Here is a 22,278-nt window from a genome sequence, read left to right as displayed (position 1 = left end):
TATCAGTGGAGAGCCGCATGCGCTTATCTGTCAGCACACCACCAGCAGCGCTGAACACACGTTCAGACAGAACGCTGGCTGCGGGGCATGACAAGATCTCCAAGGCGTAAGTGGCTAGCTCCGGCCATTTATCCAGATTGGAAGCCCAAAAAGAGCAAGGGTCCAGTGACACAGTCATGGCTTCAATGTTTACTTGGAGATACTCCTGTACCATCGTCTCTAGGCGTTGACTATGTGTCAGACTTCTTGTCTCCTGTGGCCTTGCAAAGGATGGGCTTAAAAAGTGGTGAAATGATTCCGCAAAATTGATGTTACCAGCAGATACTGTGTTTCTGTTACGGTTTGAGTGCTGAACACTCGACGGTCCCACGGTTGGCAAGTTGGAACTGTGAGATTCATTACGTGCACCACTGGTGTTTTGGGGAAAAGCACATGTAAGATTCTGCAACAGTCTCTGCTGATACTCCTGCATGCGTGCATCCCTTTCTATGGCAGGAATAATTTCTGCAAATTTACTTTTGTACCGGGGATCTAACAGTGTGGCAACCCAGTAGTCAGGATTATTTCTAATTCTCACAATTCGAGGGACATGTTGCAGGTAGTGCAGCAAGAAGGCACTCATGTGTCTTGCGCATCCAGGAGCACCAAGTCCCTGTTGTGTTGGTGGCGAGGTAACAATCATGCTTCCTTCCTCTGTCCTCTCCCCCCAACCTCGCACAACAGAAATGTGATCAAGGTCTCCCTCATCTGATGAGTCTTCCATCAGTTCGTCCTCCACTTCTTCCTGGGCTCCTGCACCTTCCTCACTAGTTTGGCTGCTACCATGCGCCCTGGTAAAACCATCTCCCCCACCCTCACATGCCTGCCGCCTTGGTGCTGCCAACTGACTGGACCTTGCAGATGTTAGCCCTTCCGCATACAACTCCTCCTCCTCTACTTCCTCCACCTCCTCTTGTGCCACCACCTGACTCCGAATTCTGTTTAACATGTGCTCCAGCATGTAAATCACCGGAATAGTCATGCTGATAATGGCATCGTCAGCACTACACATCTTCGTCGCCATTTCAAAACTGTGCAGAAGGGTGCATAGGTCCCTGATCTGAGACCACTCCTCCAGCGTGATTTGCCCCACCTCTGGATCTCGTTGGCCCAGGCTATACGTCAGAACATATTGCACCAGGGCTTGTCGCTGCTGCCACTGTTATGATCTGCTACAGAGACTAAGGAAAGGCAGGAGATCTGTCCCTACAATAGAACTAAACTTGATCCCTACGATGTAACGGGGAACCTGATCCTGCGATCAGACCCGCTAAAGTCCTCGGCTAGTCTGAACGCAGACCTACAGATGTGGGGGAGGGATCCCTACAAGATCTAAGGACTGGGATTTAGTTGGACACCTCCTAGCAGAAATAGTAGCAGTCAAAGACAAACACACAACAAAAGGCAAAGAGGTCATAAGACCTAGCAAAACTAACAGAGTACGGTAATAGAGCAACAAGCTAGCTCAACAGTAGTAAATACAAATGAAGTCCAGCAAAGTCAGGAGGGCGGAGCCGGATTAAATAGGCAAAGTGGTCATGTGACCAGCAAACTAAAAAAAAACTAACAGGAGAGTTGTAACAGCCACAGTCGCTGCAACATGTGCAGAGTTGAATTCCACGGGGTAGGCACATCGCATTTTAGCCGGTGAAGTGGCAGGCCCAACGACTTCTGTAGAGATGTAAGTCGCTGAGCTGCGGGATACGAACGGCGGAAGTGAGCACACAGCGACCGTGCCTTCTGCAGAAGGTCATCTAGTCCGGGATAGTGGGCTAAAAATTGCTGGACAACCAGGTTCAACACGTGAGCCATACAAGGCACGTGTGTGACATTGCCCCGGCGAACGGCCGCACCCAGGTTTGCAGCATTGTCGCACACGGCCTTCCCTGGTTTCAGGTCCAGTGGAGACAACCATTCATGAAATTGGTTCTCCAGAGCTGACCACAACTCCTCAGCTGTGTGACTCACATTTCCCAGACATTTCAAAGTAAAAACCGCCTGATGACCTTGAGCCCTACTGCCAGCATAGTAAGGAGGTGTGCAGGATCCCTTCTGCGCAGTTAGAAAGCTTGTGGCATGACCAGACAGGCTTTGGGTGCAGGTGGAGGACAGAGAGGAGGTTGAGGAGGCAGAAGCAGTGAAGGAACTTTGAGATAAAGAGGATTGACGCACAACTCGTGGGAACGGCAAGACTTGGACAGCAGCCCCTTGTCCTGCTGTCACCATAGTTACCCAGTGCCCAGTCAGTGCCCCTGTCCATGCCTACTCATCCAAGTGTCTGTGGTGAAATGCACCCTGTCACACACAGAGTTTCTCAAAGAAGCGGTGATGTTGTGGGCGACATGCTGGTGGAGCGCAGGCACACCTTTCTTTGAGAAGTAGTGCTGACTGGGCATCTGGTACTGGGGCACTGCGACGGACATAAGGTCTCGAAAATCCTCTGTGTTAACCAGGCGGAAAGGCAGCATTTCTGTAGCCAAGAGCTTGAAGATGGTGAAATTTAACCTCTTAGCTTTCTCATGGCTAGGAGGAAATGGTCTTTTACTTGTCCACATCTGAGGGACCGAGGGCTGGCTATTGTGATTAGACGAGGTTGATAAGGGTGTCCCCGGCAAACTGCCGGTCTGTGAGGAAGATGCAGGCAGACATGTTAGGTTGCGTTGATCCAAAGGTGGTGCTATCGATGTCGGACAGCGCTCAACACCAGCTGGTGTTACCACCTCCAAAGAAAATGATGATCTGCCAATCACGCTGGCTGTTGCGGGTAAAGAGGTGGCAGGTCTGCGTCCCAAAACAGGTGTGACTGCTATCCCCCCAGTCACAGAGGATGAAGAGGCCGTGGATGCACAAGATATGGCAGAAGGAGGTTGGCCCGGCCGACTAGGCCGCATTGTAGCACAGTGAGCTTCCCACTGCAACTTATGCTTCATGTCCATGTGCCAGTTCATGCATGAAGTACTCAAACCATGTATTTTTTGGCCTCTACTTAGCTTTTGCTGACAAATGTTACAGATAACACGAGTTGGGTCATCTTTATCGATCTGAAAAAATGCCCAGGCTATGCAAGGCTTAGCATCCATGCGACGTGAAGAGCCACCACGACTTGTGGTGAGAGGGAGAGTTGTGTTTGAGGATGCAGTTGTTGACGTGCTTCCAGTACTACGTCTCTGTTCAGGAAGGCGAAACTTGACCTCGTCGTCACTAGCATTCTCCTCCACCTCCTCTGCTGACCTCATCTCTTGGCTGACTGTGGGTTGACAGTAAGTGGGATCTCCAACCTCATCATCATCACCCTGTGAGTTATCACACCCACACACTGCTAGAAGCCCAAATATTTTTTCAGAGCTAGATGCAGAAAAAAATTATATTCAATTTGCAAACTGATGAAGGTCAGTATAGATGGACTAATAGAACAAGTCCCACACACTGCTAGAAGCCCAAATATTTATTCAGAGCTAGATGAAGAAAAAAAATATTTTTAATTTGCAACCTGATGGAGGTCAGTATAGATGGATTATTAGACCAAGTCCCACACACTGCTAGAAGCCCAAATATTTTTTCAGAGCTAGATGCAGAAAAAAAATATTTTTAATTTGCAACCTGATGGAGGTCTGCATAGATGGACTAATAGACCAAGTCCCACACACTGCTAGAAGCCCAAATATTTTTTCAGAGCTAGATGCAGAAAAAAATTTTGTTCAATTTGCCACCTGATGGAGGTCAGTATAGATGGACTAATAGAACAAGTCCCACACACAGTTAGAAGCCCAAATATTTTTTTCAGAGCTAGATGAAGAAAAAAATTATTTTTAATTTGCAACCTGATGGTGGTCAGTATAGATGGACTAATAGAACAAGTCCCACACACTGCTAGAAGGGCAAATATTTTTTCAGAGCTAGATGCAGATAAAAATTATTTTTAATTTGCAACCTGATGGAGGTCAGTATAGATGGACTAATAGACCAAGTCCCACACACTGCTAGAAGCCCAAATATTTTTTCAGAGCTAGATGCAGAAAAAAAATATTTTTAATTTGCAACCTGATGGAGGTCAGTATAGATGGACTAATAGACCAAGTCCCACACACTGCTAGAAGCCCAAATATTTTTTCAGAGCTAGATGCAGAAAATAATTTTATTCAGTTTGCAACCTGATGGAGGTCAGTATAGATGGACTAATAGACCAAGTCCCACACACTGCTAGAAGCCCAAATATTTTTTCAGAGCTAGATGCAGAAAAAAATTATATTCAATTTGCAACCTGATGGAGGTCAGTATAGATGGACTAATAGACCAAGTCCACACACTGCTAGAAGCCCAAATATTTTTTCAGAGCTAGATGCAGAAAAAAATTATATTCAATTTGCAACGTGATGGAGGGCAGTATAGATGGACTAATAGACCAAGTCCCACACACTGCTAGAAGCCCAAATATTTTTTCAGAGCTAGATGCAGAAAAAAATTATATTCAATTTGCAACCTGATGGAGGTCAGTATAGATAGACTAATAGAACAAGTCCCACACACTGCTAGAAGCCCAAATATTTTTTCAGAGCTAGATGCAGAAAAAAATTATATTCAATTTGTAACCTGATGGAGGTCAGTATAGATGGACTAATAGACCAAGTCCACGCACTGCTAGAAGCCCAAATATTTTTTCAGAGCTAGATGCAATTTGCAACCTGATGGAGGTCAGTATAGATGGACTAATAGACCAAGTCCCACACACTGCTAGAAGCCCAAATATTTTTTCAGAGCTAGATGCAGAAAAAAATTATTTTTAATTTGCAACCTGATGGAGGTCAGTATAGATGGACTAATAGAACAAGTCCCACACACTGCTAGAAGCCCAAATATTTTTTCAGAGCTAGATGCAGAAAATAATTTTATTCAGTTTGCAACCTGATGGAGGTCAGTATAGATGGACTAATAGACCAAGTCCCACACACTGCTAGAAGCCCAAATATTTTTTCAGAGCTAGATGCAGAAAAAAATTATATTCAATTTGCAACCTGATGGAGGTCAGTATAGATGGACTAATAGACCAAGTCCACACACTGCTAGAAGCCCAAATATTTTTTCAGAGCTAGATGCAGAAAAAAATTATATTCAATTTGCAACGTGATGGAGGGCAGTATAGATGGACTAATAGACCAAGTCCCACACACTGCTAGAAGCCCAAATATTTTTTCAGAGCTAGATGCAGAAAAAAATTATATTCAATTTGCAACCTGATGGAGGTCAGTATAGATAGACTAATAGAACAAGTCCCACACACTGCTAGAAGCCCAAATATTTTTTCAGAGCTAGATGCAGAAAAAAATTATATTCAATTTGTAACCTGATGGAGGTCAGTATAGATGGACTAATAGACCAAGTCCACGCACTGCTAGAAGCCCAAATATTTTTTCAGAGCTAGATGCAATTTGCAACCTGATGGAGGTCAGTATAGATGGACTAATAGACCAAGTCCCACACACTGCTAGAAGCCCAAATATTTTTTCAGAGCTAGATGCAGAAAAAAATTATATTCAATTTGCAACCTGATGGAGGTCAGTATAGATAGACTAATAGAACAAGTCCCACACACTGCTAGAAGCCAAAATATTTTTTCAGTGCTAGATGCAGAAAAAAAATATTTTTAATTTGCAACCTGATGGAGGTCAGTATAGATGGACAAATAGACCAAGTCCCACACACTGCTAGAAGCCCAAATGTTTTTTCAGAGCTAGATGCAGAAAAAAATTATATTCAATTTGCAACCTGATGAAGGTTAGTATAGATGGACTAATAGAACAAGTCCCACACACTGCTAGAAGCCCAAATATTTTTTCAGAGCTAGATGAAGAAAAAAATTATGTTCAATTTGCAAACTGATGGAGGTCAGTATAGATGGACTAATAGAACAAGTCCCACACACAGCTAGAAGCCCAAATATTTTTTCAGAGCTAGATGAAGAAAAAAATTATGTTCAATTTGCAACCTGATGGAGGTCAGTATAGGTGGACTAATTGAACAAGTCCCACACACTACTAGAAGCCCAAATATTTTTTCAGAGCTAGATGCAGAAAAAAAATATTTTTAATTTGAAACCTGATGGAGGTCAGTATAGATGGACTAATAGACCAAGTCCCACACACTGCTAGAAGCCCAAATATATTTTCAGAGCTAGGTGCAGAAAAAAATGATATTCAATTTGCAACCTGATGGAGGTCAGTATAGATGGACTAACAGACCAAGTCCCACACACTGCTAGAAGCCCAAATATTTTTTCAGAGCTAGATGCAGAAAAAAATTATATTCAATTTGCAACCTGATGGAGGTCAGCATAGATGGACTAATAGACCAAGTCCACACACTGCTAGAAGCCCAAATATTTTTTCAGAGCTAGATGCAGAAAAAAAATATATTAAATTTGCAACCTGATGGAGGTCAGTATAGATGGACTAATAGACCAAGTCCCACACACTGCTAGAAGCTCAAATATTTTTTCAGAGCTAGATGCAAAAAAAAATTATATTCAATTTGCAACCTGATGGAGGTCAGTATAGATAGACTAATAGAACAAGTACCACACACTGCTAGAAGCCCAAATATTTTTTCAGAGCTAGATGCAGAAAAAAAATATTTTTAATTTGCAACCTGATGGAGGTCAGTATAGATGGACTAATAGACCACGTCCCACACACTGCTATAAGCCCAAATATTTTTTCAGAGCTAGATGCAGAAAAAAATTATATTCAATTTGAACCTGATGAAGGTCAGTATAGATGGACTAATAGAACAAGTCCCACACACTGCTAGAAGCCCAAATATTTTTCAGAGCTAGATGAAGAAAAAAAATATTTTTAATTTACAACCTGATGAAGGTCAGTATAGATGGACTAATAGACCAAGTCCCACACACTGCTAGAAGCCCAAATATTTTTTCAGAGCTAGATGCAGAAAAAAATTATTTTCAATTTGCAACCTGATGGAGGTCAGTATAGATGGACTAATAGACCAAGTCCCACACACTGCTAGAAGCCCAAATATTTTTTCAGAGCTAGATGCAGAAAAAAAATATTTTTAATTTGCAACCTGATGGAGGTCAGTATAGATGGACTAATAGACCAAGTCCCACACAATGCTAGAAGCCCAAATATTTTTTCAGAGCTAGATGCAGAAAAAAATATATTCAATTTGCAACCTGATGGTGGTCAGTATAGATGGACTAATAGACCAAGTCCCACACACTGCTAGAATCCCAAATATTTTTTCAGAGCTATATGCAGAAAAAAATTATGTTCAATTTGCAACCTGATGGAGGTCAGTATAGATGGACTAATAGAACAAGTCCCACACACAGCTAGAAGCCCAAATAATTTTTTCAGAGCTAGATGAAGAAAAAAATTATTTTTAATTTGCAACCTGATGGAGGTCAGTATAGATGGACTAATAGACCTAGTCCCACACACTGCTAGAAGCCCAAATATTTTTTCAGAGCTAGATGCAGAAAAAAAATATATTCAATTTGCAACCTGATGGAGGTCAGTATAGATGGACTAATAGACCAAGTCCAACACACTGCTAGAAGCCCAAATATTTTTTCAGAGCTAGATGCAGAAAAAAATTATATTCTATTTGCAACCTGATGGAGGTCAGTATAGATGGACTAATTGACCAAGTCCACACACTGCTAGAAGCCCAAATATTTTTCAGAGCTAGATGCAGAAAAAAATTATATTCAATTTGCAACCTGATGTAGGTCAGTATAGATGGACTAATAGACCAAGTCCCACACACTGCTAGAAGCCCAAATATTTTTTCAGAGCTAGATGCAGAAAAAAATTATATTCAATTTGCAACCTGATGGAGGTCAGTATAGATGGACTAATAGACCAAGTTCCACACACTGCTAGAAGCCCAAATATTTTTTCAGAGCTAGATGCAGAAAAAAATTATATTCAATTTGCAACCTGATGAAGGTCAGTATAGATGGACTAATAGAACAAGTCCCACACACTGCTAGAAGCCCAAATATTTTTTCAGAGCTAGATGAAGGAAAAAAATATTTTTAATTTGCAACCTGATGGAGGTCAGTATAGATGGACTAATAGTCCAAGTCCCACACACTGCTAGAAGCCCAAATATTTTTTCAGAGCTAGATGCAGAAAAAAAATATTTTTAATTTGCAACCTGATGGAGGTCAGTATAGATGGACTAATAGAACAAGTCCCACACACTGCTAGAAGCCCAAATATTTTTTTTCAGAGCTAGATGAAGAAAAAAATTATTTTTAATTTGCAACCTGATGGAGGTCAGTATAGATGGACTAATAGACCTAGTCCCACACACTGCTAGAAGCCCAAATATTTTTTCAGAGCTAGATGCAGAAAAAAAATATATTCAATTTGCAACCTGATGGAGGTCAGTATAGATGGACTAATAGACCAAGTCCAACACACTGCTAGAAGCCCAAATATTTTTTCAGAGCTAGATGCAGAAAAAAATTATATTCTAATTGCAACCTGATGGAGGTCAGTATAGATGGACTAATTGACCAAGTCCACACACTGCTAGAAGCCCAAATATTTTTCAGAGCTAGATGCAGAAAAAAATTATATTTAATTTGCAACCTGATGTAGGTCAGTATAGATGGACTAATAGACCAAGTCCCACACACTGCTAGAAGCCCAAATATTTTTTCAGAGCTAGATGCAGAAAAAAATTATATTCAATTTGCAACCTGATGGAGGTCAGTATAGATGGACTAATAGACCAAGTCCCACACACTGCTAGAAGCCCAAATATTTTTTCAGAGCTAGATGCAGAAAAAAATTATATTCAATTTGCAACCTGATGAAGGTCAGTATAGATGGACTAATAGAACAAGTCCCACACACTGCTAGAAGCCCAAATATTTTTTCAGAGCTAGATGAAGGAAAAAAATATTTTTAATTTGCAACCTGATGGAGGTCAGTATAGATGGACTAATAGTCCAAGTCCCACACACTGCTAGAAGCCCAAATATTTTTTCAGAGCTAGATGCAGAAAAAAAATATTTTTAATTTGCAACCTGATGGAGGTCAGTATAGATGGACTAATAGAACAAGTCCCACACACTGCTAGAAGCCCAAATATTTTTTTTCAGAGCTAGATGAAGAAAAAAATTATTTTTAATTTGCAACCTGATGGAGGTCAGTATAGATGGACTAATAGACCAAGTCCCACACACTGCTAGAAGCCCAAATATTTTTCCAGAGCTAGATGCAGAAAAAAATTATATTCCATTTGCAACCTGATGGAGGTCAGTATAGATGGACTAATAGAATGATGCTATGCCCAAAAGGTTTTACTTCACTAGATGCAGTAAAAAAATTGGTATTCTATACACTGGTGGTGTAGCTTGCAACACAGATAGGCTACTCCACTGACTAACACACTCTGCAATAGGCCAAAAAGGATTAGCTTTGTTAAATTTAGCCAAATGCTGTGAAAAAAACTTGCACAGCACTGTCACAGACCTGCCTGGCAAAAACTGATAGGAACTGATGTAACTTAGTCCTGAAAAGGACTGCAATTACAATTAGACTTTACTCCCAACCTATCTATTTAAGAGCACAGACCTGCCTGATAAATGTCGTAGGAAATGCTGTAACCTAGTCCTTAAAAGGATTGCAATCACAACTATTCCCTACTCCCAAGCTATCTGTAGATTTGCGCGAAAATTGGCTTGAAATTAACAAGGTATAGCGCACACAGCAACAGCGGTGCCGTCTAACACGCAGCTGCAGCAGTGAGAAAATGTTGGCGACGGGGAAAATGGCTGGGTCTTATAGGGCAAGGACATGTGACATACACTGCCAATGACACATGCCCTAGGTACCGCCGCTGCAAGGCAGACCGCTGGGGCTGATGATGTATGCAGCTGGGATGGTGTGACTCCCCACGGGAAGAGTGCGGCCCCAGGGCAGTGTAGTGGATGTTGGGAGTGATGGTAGTGAGAGTCCCAGTGCCGATAGTGCTGGAGGAGCAAGGAGCACACGGACAACAGGTTGCAGTCCAGGGTCTTTACTAGAACAGGTAAATTGACCGACAAACAGTCCCGGCTAGGAGGAGACCTGGATGTCTGAGAGCAACGGGGAAATTGGCCCTGGTCGGGGTGAGGGTGTAGGCCTACCGTGCTTTCTGTGCTCCTTCTGACTATCTCCTCCTTATAGGATAACAGCCCACGCTTCCGAGCTCTCCGTGTATTCTCACCTGTATGACCTTCGACGTGGGTTCCTTTCTGCTCCCAGCCTTGTACGGCTTTACTGGTCCCTTCGGTTGTGGCAGGGCCTTCAGGCTTCTTAGGCCAAGGAATATACAGTCCCTTGCGAACTGGTTATCTGCTGGAGGATGTAGAATCCTCCCAGCCTCAGACACCAAAGTCTGGTAAATTAAGTCCGTTATCTGCCAAGACAGGCTCTCTTCGTCTCTTGTCTCTGGCTTGTGGCTCTCCTACTGCCACACTTCCTCTTAGGTGCAATACAACTGTTTGTCCCTGCTCTGCTCTGGGACAAGTCTCAGTCCTGAGACAGGCCATCAAGTTCTCTCTAACCCTGCCCCCAGTACCAGCTTTTATAGGGGCAGCCAGCTCCCCCTACTGGCCTGAGACAGGAGGCATTGCATGCTAATGTTCCCCTGACTAGAGAACCCCCCCCCCCCCTTGCTCTCAGACACAGCTTTATTACATTTTGTGGCATCCAGGCCAGGGTGACACAGATGAGCTGGTGGCACAGGAGAAAGAGGAGCAAGAGGAGCAGGAAGAGCAGGGCCAATTCACATCGTTATCAGGTCTGTCGTCCTCCTATGGCTCGGGGGATGAGTTAGTGTCCCAATTTCGACCAGGTACCCAACTGTAGAGCCAAGGACAATTTGGGAGGATGAGGAGGAGGAACAACTGTGATCACAGCAGGATGGAACTCAGAACAGCTCACTGGCATCACTGGAGCGTGGATACATTATACCCAGACAATATGCCTCCCACTGAGGACAGCTTGTCATTTCCTTTGTGTAGCCTGACATACATGCTACTGTGCCTGCTCAACAACTGCTGAGTTGCCCATATTGTTAACACTGCTGAATACTGGGTGGCCACTTTGTTGGATCCCCACTACAAGGACAACGTATCATTACTTCCGTTACTGGAGCTTGATTGGAAAATGCGTGAATACAAGAACACACCAGTAGAGAACCTACTGAAAGCTTTCTCACCTGAAAGTATTGGCTCAGTGGAAGAACAAGGCAGAGGTTGAGGAGGAAGTTGCCAAAGCACTGCCACTACCTCGGGAGGCAGGGTTAGCATGGCTGAATTGTGGCAAAACTTTATGAGCACGCCACAACATCCGGCACCAGCATCTAATATGATCCCTTTAAGCAAGAGGCAGAGTTACAACAATATGGTGGAAGAGTAAATGTTCACACATCTCCGCGTACTAAGTGATGCAACTGCCCCATTTAATTTCTAGGTCTCCCAAATTGGACACATGGCCTGAGCATGCCCTTTATGATTTGGAGATGCTGGCCTGCCCTGAGGCAAGTATACTGTCAGAACGTGTGTTTAGCACAGCAGGTAATGTGAACACAGACAGGAGCATTTCGCCTGTCCACATCCAACATGGGGAAGCAAACATTCTTTAAAATGAACCAGACTTGGATCCTAAAGGACTTGTCCATACCTGGATGACTAGACAACAATACTAGCTGCACCCAGCCAGTATTGAACTTTATTTTCCATTTATTTAATTTTGGGTGCCACCTCCCCAAATAAAAAACCCAAATAACTGTGTTGTCTACCTCCTACTCTGCCTCTTCCACCTACACTGCCATGCACACCTCCTCCACCTCCTCCTCCAGTTGGACCTCCACCCCCTGGTTGTAGCTTGTTAGTTTGTTTTGCATTCATTTTATGTTGATTTAAGTCAGTTCCATAAAAAAAGTAAAAATATAAAAAATACACTAAAAAAGGAAAAAATGCAAAAAAATACAAAAAAACAGTGTTGGATTACTCCTCTCTTGTCACGTCCAACTCTTCTTCCATTTGGATCTACACCTCCTGGTTCTAGATTACTAGTTTTAGTTTTGTTAAATCTAGGTTGATTAAGTCAGTTCTATAAATATTTAAAAAATAAACAAATAATTAAATAAAATAATAATGAAAAAAATACCAAAAAACAGTGTTGGATTACTCCTCCCTTGCCTCTTCCACCTACACAACCACATCTACTTGGACCTCCACTTCCTTGTTCAAAATTATTATTGTTTTATTCCATGTTATTTTAAGTTATTTACCTATCCAAATTTGTTTTCTGGGCACCTGTCCTGCTCTTACCCCCATTTAGATTCCATTTGCAGCCCCCTTCCCTTTACTATAACCATTTCACAGCCACTTTAAAGCACCAAGGTTTGGGTCCCATTGACATACCGGAACAAAGTTTTTACTCTAGTTCGGCAGAACCCAACAACCAAAACATCCACAGGTCTGCTTATCTGTAATATTGAGTCAGGGAGGCACTTTCCATAGCCTTTCCAATAGAAGTTGAATCAATCATTAAGGAGGCTATTGATTGACCCAGTGTCCTTCTAATAGAAGTGGAAGCAATCATTAAGTAGGCACTCTACCTATAGCCCTTCTTTTACGCTCATCAAGGAGGCACTTGATTCATAGCCCTTCTAATAGAAGTGGAATCAATCTTTTCTTGGCTTTCATCAGCAGATCTTATGTGATGCTTCTGTGCTTAGTTATTATAATGAGGCTGCTTAGGAGAAGGGCTATATGGGCTGACAATAGATTTGAATAATAGTTATAAACTGTCCTATCTTTTCAAGAGCATAGAAACCCCATTGGTTCTGCTGCTTTGAACAAAGGAAAAAATAATTTATGGTAAGAAACTAAACTTTCTAAGTTAGGAGGACTATTTCTGAGTTAGGAGGATGGAATTCTAGTGGATGAAAAGAAATTGGAATAATATTGTTAAACTGTTTTCTCCATTCCATCTTCATCCTGTTTACCGTATCTCCTTCTTGGGCTGTAGCTTCTGGCTTGTGTATCTTCTGGCTTAGGCTCAAAGGTTAGCCGAACTGCTTCTGAGAATGTAATAATTTTCCTTCCTCCTACGTGGAGTATTGTACAGCATCACAGCCAAATTAAATAGATTGTCTCTTGTGCCAAAAACATGTTAGACTGCTCAATCTATTTAGTGCATATTTTCTGCATAGGAACCCGAATCCATTAGAAGTCAATGGGGACCCGAACTTTGGTGCTTTAAAATGGCTGTAAAATGGTGATAGTCAGGGCTAGGGGGCTGCAAAAGGAACTAAATGGGGGTAAGAGCAGGACAATTGCAGGACAACAGGTAGTTGCTAAGAGAAGAAGAACACTCGGGAACATGTTGTCTCCCAGAATGCTTCCACTTGGCTTTCTCTTTAGTTTTTTTTCAAATGTGCATTAAATAGATGCAGCGTCTGTCATTTTGCTGAATTCCATTATATGCACACTGCATCACATTTATCTTATCCAATCAGATCCTTTATAAATTGTGAGACCAGTCACGTCGTGTACTGTATATTTTGCAACAGTTGTCAACTTCAGTACATTGGTTACACCACACATAAACTGAAGAGGAGGATTGCAGAACACATCAACAACATCACCAACAATAACTCAGGGTAAACACTTTACCATAACACATAAAGGGATATTTAGTCCTTTTCATTTTTCGGACTTGAAAAAGTTGATCTGTCACCCCTCGGTGGCAGCTGGCATGAGCAGCTGGCCCTGATGGAAGCATATTGGATCTTGACTTTAAACACGAAGTAGCCCCATGGCATGAATTTTAAAAATGATTTGTTTTTCATCTATTAACATTTTTCTTGCTTTTTAGCTTGACGATTTATTCTTTAATTTCATACCAAAACAATGTGATTTTTTACCTAGGGCTGTGGGCATATAGTCTACATAATGTCTAATGATTGTAGCGTTCATCATATGTATTCCATAGTTCCACTATCGTATACACGTTTAGTTTCCTTTGTAAATTATAAAACTGTTTCGCCGTGGGTCATCAGCTGATACACCATTTACATCTTGTTTTACCTAACAATTATCTGGCAATGCGATCAGCAAGAGACAGAAATATTCCCTTATGAAAGCTGTATGTTTCATTCAGCTTTTCGAATGGAATAATTAGATGTATTCATATATTATGTGCACATTGTCGGCTTTCTGTTATGGTTAGCTATTTGTCCATAAAGGTTCTGTTTTTTTCATGCATTCCCCCTGTTTATGTAATATTTTATATCCATATAATTGTTGCTGATGGTGCTTTCAGGTTCACAACACTTAATATTTCATATATACATCCTATATATTTGAACCCCCTTATTGTATTCATTCTGGTTTTCTTCCGTCCAATGGTATTGTTTATGCTATGAAGTTTGTTTCATCATCTGTAATATTGAATTTTGTCATTACTATCACTGAGCTACGGAGTGAATACTTACCTTAAAGAAGTTGTCCACTACTATTTACTACTATGGATAATGCCCCCAATGTATTTAAATGGTGGAAATGAGAATCACGTGACCCCCGGGTGCAGCCGCCTCTTGCTTCTGCTGATGTCACGTCAAGTGAGGAATGACTCAGTGACGCGCTCCCCGCGGTGGATGCTGGGCTGTGGGTGGGGTTTCCCCGCGCGTCGCAGCTCAGCCTCCCAGCATCAAGCGCGCGCTTTCCCTCTTCAGCACTCATTGGGAAAGCACGCTGTGGATGCTGGCTGTGACATGCGGGGTAATCCCACACACAGCCCATCACTTACTGGGAAGCGCAGCACTGGGTCATGCCCGGCTGCAGCCGCAATTTGACATGACATCAGCGGATGCCAGAGACGGCTGCAGCGGGGGTCATGTGATACCTGTGATCGGCCAGCAATAGCACCGCTCACAGGCAAGAAGGACAGCACAAGGTACTTACAAATAATCTTATTTCCACCATTTAAATACATTGGGGGCATTATCCATAGTAGTGGACAACCCCTTTAATTTACATCATCTTGAGAGTAATCGCGTCGGCTGATTGAGGCAACTGATTTTGCTGGTTGTCCCAATATGGCGTCCAATGTTCCTTGCATTTTTGTTATATAATATTTTCTTTCCTTTCATAATATGCAATTTTTCTTGAATTTGGTTGGTTAAGATCACATTTTTTGTTTGTTGTATTCTTTGTATTCGATGGTATTTTCGGTTGCCTATTTTGCCTATAGTTACCATTGTGCTACAATTTGTTGTATTCTTTGTATTCGTTGGTCTTTTCGGTTGCCTATTTTGCCTATAGTTACCATTGTGCTACAATTTGTTGTATTCTTTGGATTTGTTGGTATTTTCAGTTGCCTATTTTGCCTATAGTTACCATTGTGCTACAATTTGTTGTATTCTTTGGATTTGTTGGTATTTTCAGTTGCCTATTTTGCCTATAGTTACCATTGTGCTACAATTTGTTGTATTCTTTGGATTTGTTGGTATTTTCAGTTGCCTATTTTGCCTATAGTTACCATTGTGCTACAATTTGTTGTATTCTTTGGATTTGTTGGTATTTTCAGTTGCCTATTTTGCCTATAGTTACCATTGTGCTACAATTTGTTGTATTCTTTGGATTTGTTGGTATTTTCAGTTGCCTATTTTGCCTATAGTTACCATTGTGCTACAATTTGTTGTATTCTTTGGATTTGTTGGTATTTTCAGTTGCCTATTTTGCCTATAGTTACCATTGTGCTACAATTTGTTGTATTCTTTGGATTTGTTGGTATTTTCAGTTGCCTATTTTGCCTATAGTTACCATTGTGCTACAATTTGTTGTATTCTTTGGATTCGCTGGTATTTTCGGTTTGCCTACTTTTCCTTTAGTTACCATTGAATTACAGTTATAAATATTTAATCTACCTTTGTTAAATAATCAAAACTGACAACCGGCAATTGATTGTGTGGTTTGTCCATGGCTCCAATACGGCGGTTACTGTTCCTTGTGTTTTTGTTATATAATGTTTTCCCCTTCCATCTCAGGCAATTTTTCTTGCATTTGGTTGGTTCTGATCACATTTTCTGTTTATCGGATTTGTTGCTATCTCTCGGTTTTCCTATTTTTCTTATTGTTACTATTGTGCTACAGTTACAAATATTCCATCTACCTTTGCTTACATTGTTCTTCTTGATATATATTTCCACCTGTGTCTGTTACATTTGTGTAGATGGTCAGTGCGTCTGGACTGCTGGTATTTGTTGTCCCACAGTCAGTTATATTTATTCCTCTTACCCGTGGCCAAGTTGCTGCATGTTTACATTGCTGGTCATGTCCGCTGTGTTTGTATTGATGGGTGGTCAGCCGGGACTGCTGGGACATGTTGTTCTTCAGCAGTTCCAGCGTGGTGCTGGCGGCTCTGTCCATCTGGGCCGCCGGTATATGTTGTTTTTCAGTCAGGGACAATTATCCCAGTTACCTTTGGCGACGTTGTGGCAATTGGGTTGCATCGCCGGCCATGTCCGCTGGGTCCGCATTGATGAACGGTTTTCTGGGTTTGCTGGGACATGTTGTTCTTTAGTGTTTCCAATGCGGTGTCGGCGGATCTGTATGTGGTCCTATGTGCCCCTCAAAGCCGCACCAATCTTCTTGTTGCTTTTGATTTGGTTAGATAAAATCTACACTGCTGGTGTTAATACAATGTAGTCTTTCCTCTCAAGATTGCTGCTTTTTCCAATTCATCTTTCAAGTATAATACAATGTTTGGTTTCTTTTTACATTCAACTAAGTAACTTCTAGCTAGTGTCAATAGATGTTCTGTTTTTTCTTGGCAGTTTTGTATTTTTAATATACAATGTTATTCATGTCAGTCTATGACACCATGTATTCACATTATGTGTATGCGAACACCTGATGCTTCACCTCAGTATTGGTTAATTAATTAATCACCTTGTTAATGGACATTGCCCTTTATTATATAGCAGCATTTATACATTACCTCTGACATCCTATGACTAAGGGTGCGTTCTGCTCCTGAAACGCGTCAGGTTTTACTGAGGTTTCTGACTTTATCACCATGTTTTAACCCTTTTACCTAAATGCGATATTTTACTTTTATATGTCCTGTTGGATGTTGGATGTGCCGGTTCTAATTTCTTTTTTCTCTACTCATGGTCTGTGATCACCGACGGGTGCGACACCCACAGGATTATTCCAGCTGAAGTCATTCCAACTTTCAACGTGGTAAGCCTCCAACCCTCCTCCCCTTCTCCCCCATTTACGGCTGCAAAAGGAAGCTAAATGGGGGTAAGAGCAGGACAATAGCCCTGCAAACAAATGTAGATAGGGAAATGATTTAAAAGAACACAGAATAAAAAAATAAAAATGTATAATCTTGAACCAGGAGGCGGAGGCCCAAGTGGAGGAGGTGGAGGAGGTAGACATGGTGGTGTAGCTGCAAGAGGCAGGGGAGGAGGTATCCAACAATGTTTTTATGGGTTTTTTTTTTATTAGGGAACTGACTTAAAAGAAAACAGGCAGTGTAATAATCTGCTGGCCAATGTCTGTCTGTTTACAGGCCATGAAGGAAAAATAAAAGAGAAAACGTGTCTTGCACAGATAAAACGAGACAGAAAACAATCTCAGTGGTAAATTTGCTCACCTGGGTGCGTTGTGCTAATCCAGGCACAAAGCACAGAAACATTTTGGTGTATTATCTGATGGCTGCTAGTGATGGTCGAGCGCTAAAATTCTCGGTTGCTCGATGCTTGGGTAGAGCAAATTGGAATACTCGGGTGCTCGACCCGAGCAATGAGCCCAAAGTAAGTCTATGGGAAATTAGAGCATTTTGCAGGTGGCTCCCCCCGGCTGTCTGCAGAGGGCCTAAAAATTACCCAAATCGATGGGAACAGTGCTCAAATGACATGTGAACAACGTTGTCAGATGTATTACACCACTTTTACGGACTCACAATAAAACATACAAAAATGAAACCAAAATGGATTTTCCTGGGAAATATGTTAATGAACATCTTTTCCATGGTAATGACTTGTATACAAGACTAAATAAATAACGAAAAACAAAAATACTCCTTCACACCTTGGGCTATTGTTACAGATCCGAGTGGTGGAACCTCTGTGCTTTGCCACAAGGAGGGACCAGACGGGTATGACTAAGTACCTATGACTCGCCCCCTGGGCCGTGGGGTACCCGGAACTGGGCTTCTGTGCAATGATGGGGGTAGTTGTGGCAACCCGTTCCCGTGGCTCAGGGTGGTCAGACCAAATGCTGTGGCAGTCTATTTTTATATTTAGGAATGTCCGACTATGCCACCCGTGGATTGCGGTCAGGGATGACCGCCGCTGCCAGGCCGACCGCTGAGGCTGGTGTTAGTGTGCAGCAGAGGGATAGGATAACTCCCCACGGGAAGAGTATAGCCTCAGGGCAATATGAGAGGATGCTAGGGGTTGTGGTGCAGGGCGTCCCAGTTCAGTTAGTGCTGGCGCGGTAAGAAACACAGAGTCATCGTGTTGCAGTCCAGGGTCTTTTACTCACAGTTGTTATTTGAGTCACTTCTGCCGGCAATTACTGCCCAAGCTGTGCTCGGTCAACCCCCAGGCAATTCAGGAGTACAGCCCAGAACTCCCTTCTATACTTTCTCTGGCCGTGCCCCACCAGTGACCAAACTTCTGTCCAGCTACCGCGGACCGTGTCGGGTAAGCGTTGGCCTCCGCTTCCCGCTATCCTATATGGCGCCTTCCTAGCAGGTTTGGCGGGGGGTCGCACCAATAAATGATCACGACCTCCGGTTCTTGGCTGAGGGATGATTTACCTCCACCAATTTGGGATTCGGTACCCTTCTCTTGCCTGACCCATTACCCGATATCACGCTGGTTCTTAGGGTCCCTTCTGCCTTCGTGTTTCTGAGCCTTTCTACTCCTTGGTTCCTTCTCTTTCTTTTTCTGTTCCTTCTGTTTCTGTCCTGTTCTTCTGTTTCTGTTCCTTTCTCTTCTTCTTCCCCGGCCTCCTCTCTAGGCCCGCCTCTGGAGAAGAGCTCATACAAAGCCTCTGCACCCTGTCTTCTCCTCTGGTCTCCACTCTCCTCTACTCAACTACTCTCTGAACTAAGATGGTGCCCGACTTATATACCTTCTCCTCTGTATGTGAGCTCAGGTGACCAGCACCCAATGAGCTCCTTCCTATGCTCAGAAACCAACCCCTATCTGCTCCTACACCACTGGTTTTCCTCCCCCCTCCCCACTCCAGCCAGGGACATAGTTAGTCGTGCCTGCATACTAATGGGAGCACCGTTGAGCTGTCCCCCGGAAATGGGGTGTGTGTGGTGTATGCAGCTAACTGAGCCCTGGTCCATACTCCATCCTTACCCGGGAGTGGAATATCACAGCTCTGGTTGAGGTGCAATACCCCTGTAGCAACCGAACCCTCGGCGCGCTACACCTACTTGGTCCGACCCAGGTCACACGGCGGCTTAGTCGACTCTGTGAACCCAGGAGGGACCGGGCAGGTGAACCAGGTGCCTCTCTGGGACCGACCTTGTGCGAGAGCAGATGACTCCCACAGGTCAGATGGCAGGAGCTGACCGGTACAGTGGGTGAGCACAGCAGGTAGGCTGGCTCGGCAGGTAACTTGGCTGGTGCTCCGGGTAGGCAGGCAGCTAAGCACGGCAGGTAACTGGCAGGTGCTCCGGGTAGGCTGGTGGCGGGCATGACAGGTAACAGGCAGGTGCTTCAGCTAGGCTGGCGGGCAAGACATGTAACAGGCAGGTGCTCCGGGTTGGCTGGCGGGCACGACATGTAACAGGCAGGTGATCCGGGTAGGCAGGCTGGCGGGCACGGAAGGCAACTGCCAGACTGGCGGACACAGCTGATAGACACACTGGCGAGCAGGACAGTTAGACAGACTGGTGGGCAGGACTGTTAGACAGACTGGCAGGCAAGGAACCTGAGGGCTGAGGAGAGTGTTAGCACACAAACAACAACCATGCACAGGCACCTCCATATTGGAGGAGGTGCTAAATATACGGGCAGTCCTCCGGCCATTGGCAGGGGACTCTTTAGGACAGCGCGCGCGGCCCCTTGAAGAGGGAGGGAGCGTGCGTGCGTGCCCTAAGCACAGTGCCCGGAAATCTGCACGCAGTGCGTGCCTTAGCAGCGGGAGGACAAGAAGACGCTGGACCGCGGCGGTGAGGGGAATGGGGTCTCTGCCTCCTGCCGGGCAGAGATGCTAATGCTACAGCTATGTTCACACGTAGTGTTTTTGATACGTTTTTGCACTTTTGCATTGCTTTCAACCACAGCAAATGAATTCACTGGGAAATGTCATTTTAACATTTTACAACCTTATCTGGCCATGTGGTGTGTGAGACATGACCAGACACATCCTGTTTCATTTATGAAGGAGGGACTCTGAAAGTCACAAAGCATATTTTTATAGGGCTTTACTATTTTTAAAGGGCCAGCAGTCGGCCCTCGCTATTCTTAGAGAGCCATCAGCCGGCTATGCTTTGTTGTTCTCATTACTAAAGAGTGGGTCTCCTATACTGTTACTGCGTATGCAGTGAGTGGCAGGTCTGCCCAAAATTTGGATGCACCCCAATACCCCTTTGAAAATTTGGACGCACCCCAATACCCCTTTGAAGAGACTTAGAGGAGGGCCTCCTCAAAATAATGTTCCCATTACTAGGAAGTGGGTCTCCCATACTGTTTGCCTATGCAGTGAATGCAAGGGCTGCCAAAAATTTGGACCTAATCCAATGCCCCTTGGAAGACACGTAGAGGAGGGCCTCCTGAAATTTTTTTTCCCATTATTAGGAAATGGGTCTCCTTTTGTGTTTGCCTAAGCAGTGAATGCAAGGGTTGCCAAACATTTGGAGGCACTCCTATGCTCCTTGGAAGAGACGTGGAGGTCAGAGGGCCTCCTGAAAACAATGTTCCCATTATTAGGAAGTGGGTCTCCCATTGTGTTTGCCTATGCAGTGAATGCAAGGGCTGACAAAAATTGAGAGGCACTCAAAGTCCTTGAAAGAGACGTAGAGGGCCTCATGAAAAAATGTTCCCATTATTAGGAAGTGGGTCTCCCGTAGTGTTGGCCTAACCAGTGAATGCAAGGGCTGCCAAAAAATGGGAGGCACTTCAATGCACCTTGGAAAAGACGTGGAGGAGGGCCTCATAAAAAAAAATGTTCCCATTAGAAAGGAGCGGGTCTCCTATACTTGTAATGCCTATGCACTAAGTGTATGGGCTGACAAACATTTACCTCTGGGGGGTATACATGACCATACCGTGTAAAAAAATTTTTTTACGGACATCAAAAACACCCTTTAAAAAAATTATATGGGTGTTGCATCACGGACCACGGTCACCCTGGTGATATGGTGATGGAGGATGAGGATGAGGATGAGGACAAGAGCAAATAGCCAAAATCAGGAAGCGTATACCCATGTGTGGGTGTGAAAAGGTGCATGGGAATACACCTCCCAAAAAAAGACACTGGATTTGAGTTTATGCTATGCTGCTATCATTCGGTGGTGTTGAGAAGTCTGGCCCAATCCAGCCCTTTTTCGGCCAGTCAGCATTTTCAGTTGACAGGCGGATGCGCTTATCAGTTATAATTCCACCAGCGTCACTAAAATTCCGCTCTGACAAAACGCTAGCGGCAGGGCAGGCCAGGACCTCCAAGGCGTAGAGAGCCAGTTCATTCCATGTGTCCAGCTTGGATACCCAATAATTATAAGGCACAGAAGAATTACGAAGGATGTTGGTATAGTCGGCAAGGTACTCCCTCAGCATCTTCCCAAACTTTGCACTCCTTGTGAGAGTACCCCACGCCTCAGGGCCTGTGCAATGGGAGGGGCTGAGAAAACTCTCCCAGAACTTTGACAGTGTTCCCCTGCCTCTGCTGGATTGGAGTTTTGTCTGTCTCGCCTGTACTCCTTGGTTGTCCAAAGAACTGTGACCTCTGCCGTCAGCATTTTCAGATGGGAATTGTTTTAATAGTTCCGCAACAAGGGCCTTCTGGTACTGCCCCATTTTTTTAGACCTGTCCGCCTCAGGAATAAGAGATATAAAGTTCTCCTTGTAGAATGGGTCTAGAAGTATCACCAACCAGTAATGACTGTCATCCAAAATTTTGAGAAAGCGAGGGTCACGGGAAAGGCAGCGTAACATAAACTCAGCCATGTGTGC

This window comes from Phyllobates terribilis, unplaced genomic scaffold, assembly GCF_046119375.1.
Source record: "Phyllobates terribilis strain yellow unplaced genomic scaffold, ASM4611937v1 Scaffold_11__3_contigs__length_659146591, whole genome shotgun sequence".
In the NCBI taxonomy this organism is placed as follows: domain Eukaryota; kingdom Metazoa; phylum Chordata; class Amphibia; order Anura; family Dendrobatidae; genus Phyllobates; species Phyllobates terribilis.
Note: the sequence above shows the minus strand (reverse complement) of the source record.